The following is an 11842-nucleotide window of genomic DNA, read 5'->3' as shown; positions in this document are numbered from 1 at the left end:
ACACACACAAAAAATGCTTTTCTCTTAATCAGGTAGTTTTCAGGTCTGATATCTGGCATTGGGTAAAAGAAAAGTATGAAGGTAGAATAAATGTATTCAGTAAATTAATGAGTATAATATATTCTATAAATGTTAAAATACATTTACTACAAATTATTTACACATTTTTATAAAAATAGTAATTCCAAAAGAAAATAGCTACAGGCCTGAGATCTCCAAAAGTGGGCAGGATTTCCAACAGAGTACGAAAATCAAGTGAAAAATTGTTTTGCAGTTATTTTCATAATAAGAGCACGGATATGGATATATATATATATATATATATATATATATATATATATATATATATATATATATATATATATATATATATATATATATATATCTTGTCTTATAAGTCTAAAAGTCAGGTTTTTTAAAATGAGCTTTAATTCTCTTCTAAAGAGTAACAAAGTGAGATAAAGGTTGTAAAAAACGCATTTATACTATATTATAAACAGAACACCATAAAAGAGTATCACTTGCTATAGTTTTTTGTTTGTTTGTTTCTTTAAAGAACTGAAGTATAATTTTGCATCTTTTTTGAAAATAACGGAAGTAGGCTTTTTTCTTTGAGAATTTGCACTGTGTCTGTAAAATTGAAGGAGCGCAGAGAATGAACGTTGAGTGAGTGTTGTGATTTTGTTATTATGAGTGCCATTCATCGAGCTTAAAAAAAACACTTCAGATTCGACAAGTTTCGGTCACAGCAGCAGAAGGAGGTCGTGAAGGCGGTGCTGAAGGGTGAGAAAGACACTTTTTAAAAGGATTATTAGGAGATAATTGTCAGGAGTTAGCTGAGTGCGAGTTCAACTGATGGCTGCAACAATCAGTCGATCAGTTTAATATTTCTTGATATTGTCACATGTTTGATGTCATCACTTACAGTGCAGTAGCCTCTTTATGTATCAGTAGTTTCTATTATGTTGTCGTGTGTGTGTGTGTGTGTGTGTGTGTGTGTGTGTGTGTGTATGCTCACTGGTGCAGGAAAGTCTCTATCAGCTCCCTGCAGTTCTGGCCAATGGCATCACACTGGTCATATCTCCACTGATCGCACTCATCCAGGTGAGTGACACCCACCGTATGAATCTGTTACATACTGTTCAAAGCTATCTTCTAGATATTATAGCATCATATTTGGATAATTTTACCACAATATAGATATTATGTCACCTCACTTAGACCTCCCTAGACCCAGCATTTTTTTTTTTTTTTTTTTTTACAGTTTTGCTTTTTAAAACCTTACTATAGTGATTTGTGCATGAAAATCACAACAACATTTTTTTTATTTTATTTTTAATTCAGATTTGATTTGATGTGCTGAATTGAAAGGTTGTTGGCAAAACTCCCAAACATTTGGTATCTCTGAAAAGCCTGAGGTGTTCCCTTACGATGCCCCAAGATATACTACTGTAGAAATTATGGGCTAAGAGAGACTTAAATAACAGAAGTCCTATACATATATAAATTGATGGGCCTCAAGAACATAATGACATTTTAAGTCTAATGGATCAAATATAATCCCAATAAATAAATAAATGACACACACACATACACTCACTGACCTCTTTATTAGCTACACCTGTACATCTACTTATTCATGCAATTATCTAATCAGCCAATCATGTGGCAGCAGTGTAATGTATAAAATCATACAGATATGGGTCAGGAGCTTCAGTTAATGTTCACATTAACCATCAGAATGGGGAAAAAATGTGATCTCAGTCATTTTGAGCATGGCATGATTGTTGGTGTCAGACGAGTATTTCTGTTGCTGCTGATCTCCTAGAATATTTGCAAATGTACTCCAAAATGCATATTTAGGGTGCATCAAAATAATCCACACAACTCCAGTCAACAAATAAAGTGCTTCTGAATCCAAACGATTGATTATTTTTAGAAACAAAACAATAACCTTTTAACCACAAATGTTCACTTCCATACATCTCTGTGACGCACGCTCATGAGAGGGATGGCGTAAGCTCATTGGTAAGGTCACGTGTGGAGGAGGAGGCAGGAAGCGTGTGTAAATTATCAGCACATTTTCGTTATCTTTAAGGGAATAGGACATTTTTTTGCATACTTTTCCATGAAAAAATCACTTACAGCACCTTTAACATTGAGCACTTCTAACTCTGTGGATTTTAGAAAGTTACGTTTCGTTTAAAACATTTTCACATTCTCAATAATTATATTAATTTGTGTACTAACAATATATAGGAGATTTATGTCATTTTTGTTATTTTTCTGAAAGTCATGAAAATTCCCACCACAGTGTGTTTTCCAACAATTCTCAAATTCTGTATTATGTTTATTAGAACTATGTGCTTGACATGACATTGATGGAAGTTTCATTTTTAATGCTTTTGAAATAAAATTGACTACTCCTTTGTCTTGCCTTTAGCTACTTTCATTGCTAACATTTAACGTATCCTAAACAAATATGCACAATTAAATAATATTTGTTAGGGATCTGAAAGTTTTTGGCAGATTCAGATTTAAACAAAAATCTATATACAAATATTAAAAATAATGTTATGCATATGTTGGACAATTTCTTGGAAATGTCATCCACATCATGGAAAAATAAAAAGTTTTAACCAAAGGAGAAAAAACATTTTTAAATTCTAGATTAAATTGGTATAATGGCAAATGTCATCCAGACCACTAGAGGGTGCCGCTTGCTTACACAGTGCTGACTAAAGCGCTGAATCCACACTATATTTTAAAACACAGCCTTTTAAGGTTTAGTAATCACACAAGGCCATATTGTTATTTTAATCTTAATTCAATCATGAAGCATTATCAAACCAATGTGTCAGAAGTCAAAGTCTGCAGGATTTAAAGCATTTTGGGTGTAGTTTATAGCTAAGTGCCTCTTTCACAACCATCATGTCTGTTATGTTTTTTTTCTACATTAATGTGAGAACAAGAACAAATAAAATGTAAAATAAAATTTAAATATGATATGTTCTTAACAGTGCCAACCATTCTACATATTGCAGCTATCATTATTTCAGGATTGTGCATTTGAATTCACAGATTAAATTCACTTTTTAAAAAGTGTGTTACTAATTAATTATAAATAAACCATTGGTTTTTTTTATATCTGCATTTTCATTCTTATTACTGATATACTGATGGTTTTAATTTGGTCAATAGTTGCCAATAGTTTTTAACATGTTATAATTTGTATTTTTATAATGGATTTTCATAGTTTACCATTGAAAGCCTGGATCTGGAACAATGCTAAATCAGTACAATTATTGCTTTTTGTGAGCAAGAAGGGTGAGTTCATGCACAAGCTGAAACGCACTGGATTTAATAACTAATAAACTTTTATTAAAACTGAATATAAGTAATTTTGTTTCTAACAAGACAAGATTCTATGTCTGCAGTTGTGTAAGCAAACACCAGGGGGCAGGCTTTAGCACTGGTCTGTGAGTGCTTCACAACATGCTGCATCCTCACTCTTCATAACTGGGGGAGGACATGCTTGTCTAGAGAGAGTTCTCTCAGCCAGATGTTTTTTGTCTACATTTGAAAAGCTCTTCTGTATTGTTTCATCACTTTAGCTGATGAGCTTCATGTAGGGGAGAGTGGAGTAATCTGTACCACTTAAATGTACAGCTAATACATCTAATTATATTTCAGGATGTGTGCTATCAATTGAAAGTAGAAGAACATTTTTATAAAATGTGGCCAAAGAAATGTGACTTTCAAAAGTGAAAGTGGCACAACTTACCCCACATTAGGGGCAGGATGTGTCATGTCAAAGGGTGTGTTGTGTTAAAATTAGGGCTGTCAATCAATTCAAATTAATTAATTATATTGAGGTAAATCACAACAGTGCAAACTTTGATTTGAATTTACTTAGGGGAAAAAAAGACTATCAGGGAATGAGCTACAATCCCATGAAGCATTGTGAATGAACAATGAATTCAAAACAATGGAAAATGTTCTCTGATTGGTGGATCTCTTTTGAGGATCATGGGTAGAGTAGTTCTTCATCAAAATTGATGCTATTAAACATGATTTTTAAGAGCATATACCATGGATTAACAAGCTCGAAGTCCACAGATATGTCTTTAAAAGGTTATAAATTATCATTCAAAATTCACTCACCTATTTTTTGATTCTGGAACCCAACTGTCGCCTTCTATTGTTGTTGAATGTACACGTGTTTCACTGTGGTTTCGCTGAGTTTCTGTGTCTCTTTGGAAAAAAATGCATCTTGAGATACCTGCACTCTGCTGTCTTTGATCAACTGTCGGTTTGTTGCTCGTACAGCTGGAGTTGCGCTGACTGCCCCCTGCTGACTGCTAGGGTAAACTTCAAGTTTAAATCGCTACACTGGCAGGACAATTCCTTACTGAGGAATTTACATATGGTCTGGGGACATGATAAATTGCTTTAATTAATTGCTAATACTCAATATTTTTATGCATTTAATTGAGATGAATTTACATGTTAAATCAACAGTTTTAATAAAAATAGGAGTAGAAAGTCGTTTTTTTACAAAAATAATTAAAAAAATGCACTTTCCCGTTCAAAAATCTTTTGTTCACATTTTCTTAAAGATAAGGTCCAGCAACCAGTCATGAAAAGCTGTTAATATTCAGAATATTTTAATATAGTAGGAACATTTTCAACATTTCTTAATTTTGAGAAACATAAAAAATTTAAAATTCTTGATACAAAGAAGAAAATGTACTGAAAGATCATTTATTGGACTGAACAGACATTCCAGCCATCATTGTTGCAGGGAAATATGAAATGTTGCTCCCTCCTTGCAGGTTCCCCAACTTCAACTCCCCAATTTCTTGCATTTGAATGTAAAGCTTACTATCATTATCAATTGAGCCCTGGCGCAGCTTACCCCCAAGCATCAGACACACATTACCCTTATATCTTCATTTAATAATTCATGAATAATCTTTAGCCAAATCATTTACAAGGTGTTAGTATACATTGGCGGTTCACCAACATGCATGATATTTATTTAAGACCTGGATAACTCATTTTACCTGCCATATAGAAAATGTATTTCGACATGAATAATATAGGCTCATCACTTTTCTCATGTGCATTTCTCAGTCACAGTCAGCTGTATATGATGTGCCCTTTCTAAATATCTGATTACATGACAACAATTAGGCATTGTTGCCTAAATTAAGTGGGTGACACATCTTACCCCACTCTCTCCTATTCCTACAGCTTTGCAGTGTGTATGCCACCTTCCCAGGCTGGGAAACTTCACTGTAATATTTGCTCTCGCTGCAGTCACAAATCAAAGCCATCAGATGCCATGAAACCTTTATTTCGGCCCTTTGATGTCTTTGTGGCCTCCCATATATTGTTTCGTTGGTGCAGATCAGACGGTAGACACTCTGTTTCTTGTCCCTTTGCAGCAGCAGCAGCGGCCGTAAAAGCATCCAACGATGACCAGAGTAATGAATGTCACTGTGAGAACAACCAAGCAAGCAGTTAGTCACATGTTTTGACAAGACGTAATCAAACTGTGCTCGACAAACTGACATGACAGTTTGGATTTTATCTCTTTTGGAAGTGCTGGCTGCTTTGTTGCCATGTCCACACTAATCCGTTTAAGTGTGACACCTCTGTTTTCCAGAGCGTTTTTTTAAATCTCAGTTCTCGGTGGAGAAAACTGAGACTGAAATAGAAAGCTAAATTTGGATGCGTGTTTGTGGCACCCTTTAATCAGTCAGGATCTCTCATAACTGCATGTTCAAATGAAAACTCTTCCACAATGACAGTAGATGTGGTCGTAGTGCAGTGCTGTAATGAGAGTGTAGTGTTTGATGAAGGGTTGTACTTACAGAAGAACAGCAGGATGATGAGAAACGCCACCTGCATGAGCGGGTGGTCTTGAGAAAGACCCTGCAGTCTGGTCCAGATGTGCCGGAGGATTCTCATAATGTCATCTGCAGCACTCATTCTGACTATAGATGTTGTTCACCAACACGGCCAATAGCAGAAGTCTAAAATACAAATGCAAAGGCAAAGTTAACTAAGCTTTTAAGTGGATGGCAAAAATTTGGCTGATACCGATTGCCTCGCTTGTTGCATGGCTACATACCAAATAAATAAATAAATAACATGAAATATTGATTTGATAATTATCATAAGAAGAAAGTAAGCATGGAGTGTTACAAGATGAAACAGATGATCAGTTGCCTGGAACAAAAAGTCAGTTTAGCACTGATGATACAGATGGCAGATATGGGAAATATCACATTGACTTACGTTGACGGAACGTTGCATCTCCAACTGTCATAAACTTCATAAGCAAGCACACACAAGACCTTTAATCTGCTTTATCTCTCTCTCTCTTGTCTATCTATGTGTCTGTCTTTTCTATCTGTCTGTCTGTCTATCTGTCAAGCACTACTGCCAACAAAACAAATAATTTAGAAGGTTTTTTGGTTTAGAATGTTCCTTTCATGTCCTTGTCAGTGTAGACAGCCTCAAGTCGCTGTGATGCGACATCGCTCGCATTCGGTGTGGACAGGGTGTCAGGGTTCATATAGAACGAACTTAACCATTTAATTACGTTAACTAAATGCAAGTACACATCGTTCAGATTTGCTGCTAAAATATTGTTTCTACTACATCATTTTAACTTGATGGAAAAAGGTCATACAATAACACAGCTCAAATAAAGAAGATTATAACTGATTCTAGGTCAGTCATTGAAGAAACGTATTTCTCCACTATATACTTGTACTTCAGTTGCACATGCACAAGTAGAAGTGAAATAGAGTTAACATGGTCCAACTTGACCAAAGGCGACATAGATCACCTTAAACAACTATGTGCAACAAAACACCATAAATATTGGTACAAAAGAGATAAAACCTCCATGAATTCTTAATAGCAATTATTTAAATGTCCCCATAAGTTCCCCATAGCCTCAGCATTTTACTCTTTGTAATCTTTTGAGTTATTGACACTTAAAATCTTAAGTCTATAGATTTTGAAGATAAATAAATTAAATCAAGATATTTGTGTTATGAGCCCAAAACATGAGATGTCGAGTAATGTTTAGTTAAGACAACTTGATTTTTCCATTAATGACAATATTAGGGTTTACAGTGTGTGATAATGGGAATTTCACTGACATTTTACAGTTAAATACCGTAAAAATCAACCCTCAAGCAGCTAAATCTATGCGGAGACCTAGCGCATGTGGCGGCTTCACGGTATTCTCCACGGGAATCCACACACAACTCACCACACGCCCCACCGAGAGCGAGAACCATTTTATAGCGACCATGAGGAGGTTACCCCATGTGACTCTACCCTCCCTAGCAACCGGGCCAATTTTGTTGCTTAGGACACCTGACTGGAGACACTCAGCAAACTCGTGACTCAAGGTGTGGTAGTAAGTGTCAATACTCTAAACTAAATTACAAAACAGTGAATATCAGACTGTACCTGTATGGTCACCATTATATTGTACACACTTGATCTATTGGATCACATGTTATCCCTGGAAGTGTATCGATAAAATGACTGCGTACAAACAAATGATTAGTTGCAACACTTCTGGGTTTGCAACCAGCAAAAGAGCGGTTTTACATTAGTGCTTAAATGTTTAGATCAGATCATCAGTTTTCATGTCTCAGATTAGATCTTTATTTCACCACCTTTGCTCTAAGTATATTCGTTTGCCTTGCAGCTGCTGTCAGTAGATTTGCATTTCTTTGAGGCATCACACAAACCCTGAAGTTGCAAATGAATGATTTTAACTTGTGTGTTAGAGCCATGACAAATACAATGGCAGATATAAAAACATTGATTATCAGTAAATTGACCAGTTTGCTTTGTCAGTTTAGAGACTTCAGATATTCAGCACTGAGAACTTACAGAACGTTTTTTGCTGTGTTACTTAAAATAACGAGTGAAAAAACAGAACCTGCTCATTGAAACTTGCCATTAAATGTCTCTGCTGTGGTGTTCCTCAGGGAGGGGTGAGGGTGTTTCCATGGGAGAAATGATCATTGTTGACACCACACTATAAAATGAACTCTGCTGTTAAAATAAACGTTTCTTACCTCTGATTTACTCTGTTCAGCCCTCTTTCCCTGGAACTCTCAGGATTTGGGTTGTTTTCAGCGAGTTGTGATCATTCTGAATCAAGTTTGATCAAGCACTCCAGTAGGATGACTTTAGAATTTTGATCTGTTAATGACATCACAATGGAATCATCAAAACACAATGAAGTGATTCAATTGAGTGTTCTGATTCGAATCAGTGTTGCTTATGAGTCTTAATATACAGCGCAATACCCTACACATGTAAGAGTGTCAAAACACCAACTATCAAATGAGACTAATAAAGTGTTATTTATTTCAAAGAAAGAAAGCACAATCACACTTTTAATGCACATATTTCTTAATAAGTGTGTTAGGTTTAAAATGGTAAAACAATAGATATATTGTTCAAAAAATTATGATAAAAAGTGTTTTGACACTTAAGCCACACATTAAAATGTCTGAATGCCATTGCATTAGATAACAAAATATCAATGAAAGTGGCATCTCTTTTCTCAGTACTAACTTTCTTGAGCCATTATTTATTACATTTTAACTGGGGCCGATTGCACGAGACATGCACAAGTTACAGCTTAGATTACTGAGAGTAAATGGCCACCAAGTTGTAGTTTTAAAACTATGGATTCCTGTTCACTGCTTAATATAATTTAAAACAAAAACGACTCTCTTTCCAACTCGCTTTTGGCACCCCTCTGTGGACATTTTACCCAGAAACTGTAGCTCACACGAGCTCTTATATTCAAAAACACTTCCCACTTCACCCACTGGGAGCATTGCTTAGAATTTTATTTAGCACATTTTCCTTTAGATCGAGTTTAGCTCACAAATATGTTTAGCTACTGTCACCAAACTCATTGAGCTCAGAAGTAACTGAGCGTTGCGGCATAAAACTTTGGTGAAACTAAACTAAATATTTACCGTAGCTTCCGACCAGTAGAAATGGTTTGAAAAAAAATATCCAACTAATTGAACAACATCAACATCAAAGACAAACTATTTTGGCTTGACAAAGCCTTGTCTGGAAGTTTAATAACAAAATTCAAAATATGTGAGATTGAGCAATTTAAAGCAGAAAGTCTTCTGTGGGATTGTTTACATTTACATTTTTTGACAGTTTTGAAAGTTTGAATAGTCTATACTCATTTGAACATTCTGTCAACTTAAAGGTACTGTAAGTGATTTTAGCGTTCTGGAGCTTTCACGTGACTGAGCCGTTGAATTAGCCACGCCCCTCATTCCAAAACCACGCCCACCAAAGTAATTTTATGAACAAAACAGATCAAAAGAGCAGCATTGTTTGTTCCTGTTGCTGTCAAATTCACCAGTGGCACAATAGTGCCCTCAACTGACATTATGTATCATAACCTCAATGATCCGCTTCAAACACAACACTATGAGAACGAGCAAAATGATTGACAGGTGAAAGCGTCAGTGTCCACAGTCTACAGCTGTCACAGAGACCGGTGAGATTTCTCAGGACACTTTTTAATGAATATCTTTAAGGGAGTAGGAACATTTTTTCCATACTTTACCATGAATAAATCGCTTACAGCATCATTAGCGTTCATGTCATTTCACATTTACTGTAATTACGAGATGACAACTCGTAGATTCTGCTCGGAGGTATTCACATCCTCGAGCCTCGTAAGTTATGTTTCTATGGCAACACTTATAATGCCAAAATGGCTTTGTTGTTTATCATTACATTCATTTATGAATTCACCTCTATATGTTCTTGCAAAGTGTTTTAGAATAAATTGCTCCTGGCATCAATGGCATAATAAAATGGCATATTACACAGAAATATGTGTTTTCTACCTTTAACTGTTGAGGCCGCTCCCATATTGGTTCATCTTACATGACATCACGAATGTCAAGTCGGAGCTTTCATAGAATTCTGAATTTACTAATTGTAATTACGGGTCCTACAAAGACGTGAATGCGTTTTACATGTCATAATCTTGATATTACGGTCATTATTTTTGTCAATGCCAATTTTTTCATTCTGTTGTATTATAATTTCTTTATTGCTTTTAAGGTGTCACATTAATCTACGAGCATGTTCCACTATGTTTGACAACCAGAAAGTGCCCAACTGCTTATCTATTATTGTATTATCATTTTAGGAGTTTTAGATGTTCCAAGCACAAACTGCAAATGTAGTTCTTCTGACCAAGTTAGTGCTCACTTACAAATATTGAAGATCACATAATCACCACATTCTTCTGTCCACAATTTGACTGCTTTTACCTTAGTTTCCAGTGGTTTCCAGTCAACGTCCCCTGTAACATTCCTCATATGAACTTGTGTCCAGATTCTGTGGTCCATACAAGCTGTCCGTCTCGTAATGCAGCTGTTATTTATTGTTAGGTGACTTACAACATACAGTCTTGTTGTATATGGCCTCTAGTGTGTGCATGTGGTTTCACTCTTCCTGTGTGAGAAGTCTTTTGGAGATGGCTTTGTAGGTTCTTCAGCTCTTCAACCACATTTTGTCAGTCTGGAGCTCTCGCTCTCTGTTTACAAGTCTTCATCCCCACCCCCTTTTTGTCTTGCTGTGGCTCGGTCTTTTCTCCTCCCCTCAAATCACCAGGGAAACCGTTTTTCTCCTCCTGTAGTCAAACAAAGTTTTTTTGAGTGCCTGTTTTGTGTTAAAGCAGTTAGTCTAGTTTGTGTCTGTATTCACTGGATTAGGAGAGCAAATTGTTGCCTCTAAAATGACGACATCCATTTTTCAGTATCACAAATGAATAAAAATAGTAAAAAGTTGTTAGATTTAAAAAAAAAATATATATATATATTTTATTGTCTTTTAGAGTGAATCTCATAAAAACAGTTCCTGGTAACAACCTCAAAAGTAAAAATACATAGAAGTATAGTTGGTTTAACTAAATTAAGTTTATTTTTGGGGCCATTAAGATTTTGTGACGGGATTTTCATGAGAGTTAAGTGTAACGGGAACCAGCTGGTAGATAGCTGTGCAGTGTGCAAATCTCACTCTCCTAACCTCAAGAGGTGCACTAGCGACTGAAGCTAAAGCCTTTAGCCTTGTTAGCACGCCCGCCTCCCAAGCCGGTTCGAGTCCCATTCGGAGCGGGGCGAGCAGGACCGGTTACAATGGTGCCGTGACCCGGATGGGAGTGAGGTTTAGGGGGGTGAGTGTAACGGGAACCATCTGGTAGATAGCTGTGCAGTGTGCAAACCTCACTCTCCTGACCTCAAGAAGTGCACTAGCGACTGAAGCTAGGGGCTGTAGCCTTTAGCCTCGTTAGCACGCCCACCATCGAGTCCTGTTCGGAGCGGGGCGAGCAGGACCGGTTACAATGGTTTACGAGCGCCCATGTTAGACGTCATCAAGGAAAATTGGGCTGGCCGGACAGTTCCCCCAGCCTTAGTCGGGTGGTGGGGGTATGTGGAGGTGAGGGCGTGGTCGAGTGTTCGTCTGGGGAGAGAGAAAGGGTTTTCACTTGAGATGAATTGCTGTTAATGGCTGTTTCTTTGTTCGCAGTTAAAAAAGGGAGAAATAAAAGGGGCCAAACCTCAGAGTGGGGGAGAGAGAGCCCAGCTGAAGATACAAATGTGATGGCCGCTGTCAGTCCCACTATATATAGCGTTTAAGTGTTTCGTGTGAAGCTTTACTGTTAGCAGACAAGCTAACGTGGTTTTTGTGTGAAGAATAAATTTACCTTTGAGGTGGATTCACTGTCTCCCACTTCCTCATTTCT

The 11842-nt window shown here is 36.6% G+C and overlaps 1 long non-coding RNA gene across 1 annotated transcript; it reads right to left on the bottom strand.

Moving 5' to 3' along the window:
- Window positions 1-6021: 6021 nt before the first annotated feature.
- Window positions 6022-10625, bottom strand: LOC127648076 (uncharacterized). The gene is made up of 3 exons (XR_007971133.1): window positions 10368-10625; window positions 8118-8244; window positions 6022-6041 (listed from the first exon to the last, which is right to left on the bottom strand). It is a non-coding gene; the product is annotated as an uncharacterized LOC127648076 (long non-coding RNA).
- Window positions 10626-11842: the final 1217 nt, after the last annotated feature.

The sequence above is a fragment of the Xyrauchen texanus genome, chromosome 8 (genome assembly GCF_025860055.1).
Source record: "Xyrauchen texanus isolate HMW12.3.18 chromosome 8, RBS_HiC_50CHRs, whole genome shotgun sequence".
Lineage (NCBI taxonomy): Eukaryota > Metazoa > Chordata > Actinopteri > Cypriniformes > Catostomidae > Xyrauchen > Xyrauchen texanus.
The sequence above is the reverse complement of the archived record's forward strand: the minus strand, read 5'-3'. Positions and strand labels throughout refer to the sequence as shown.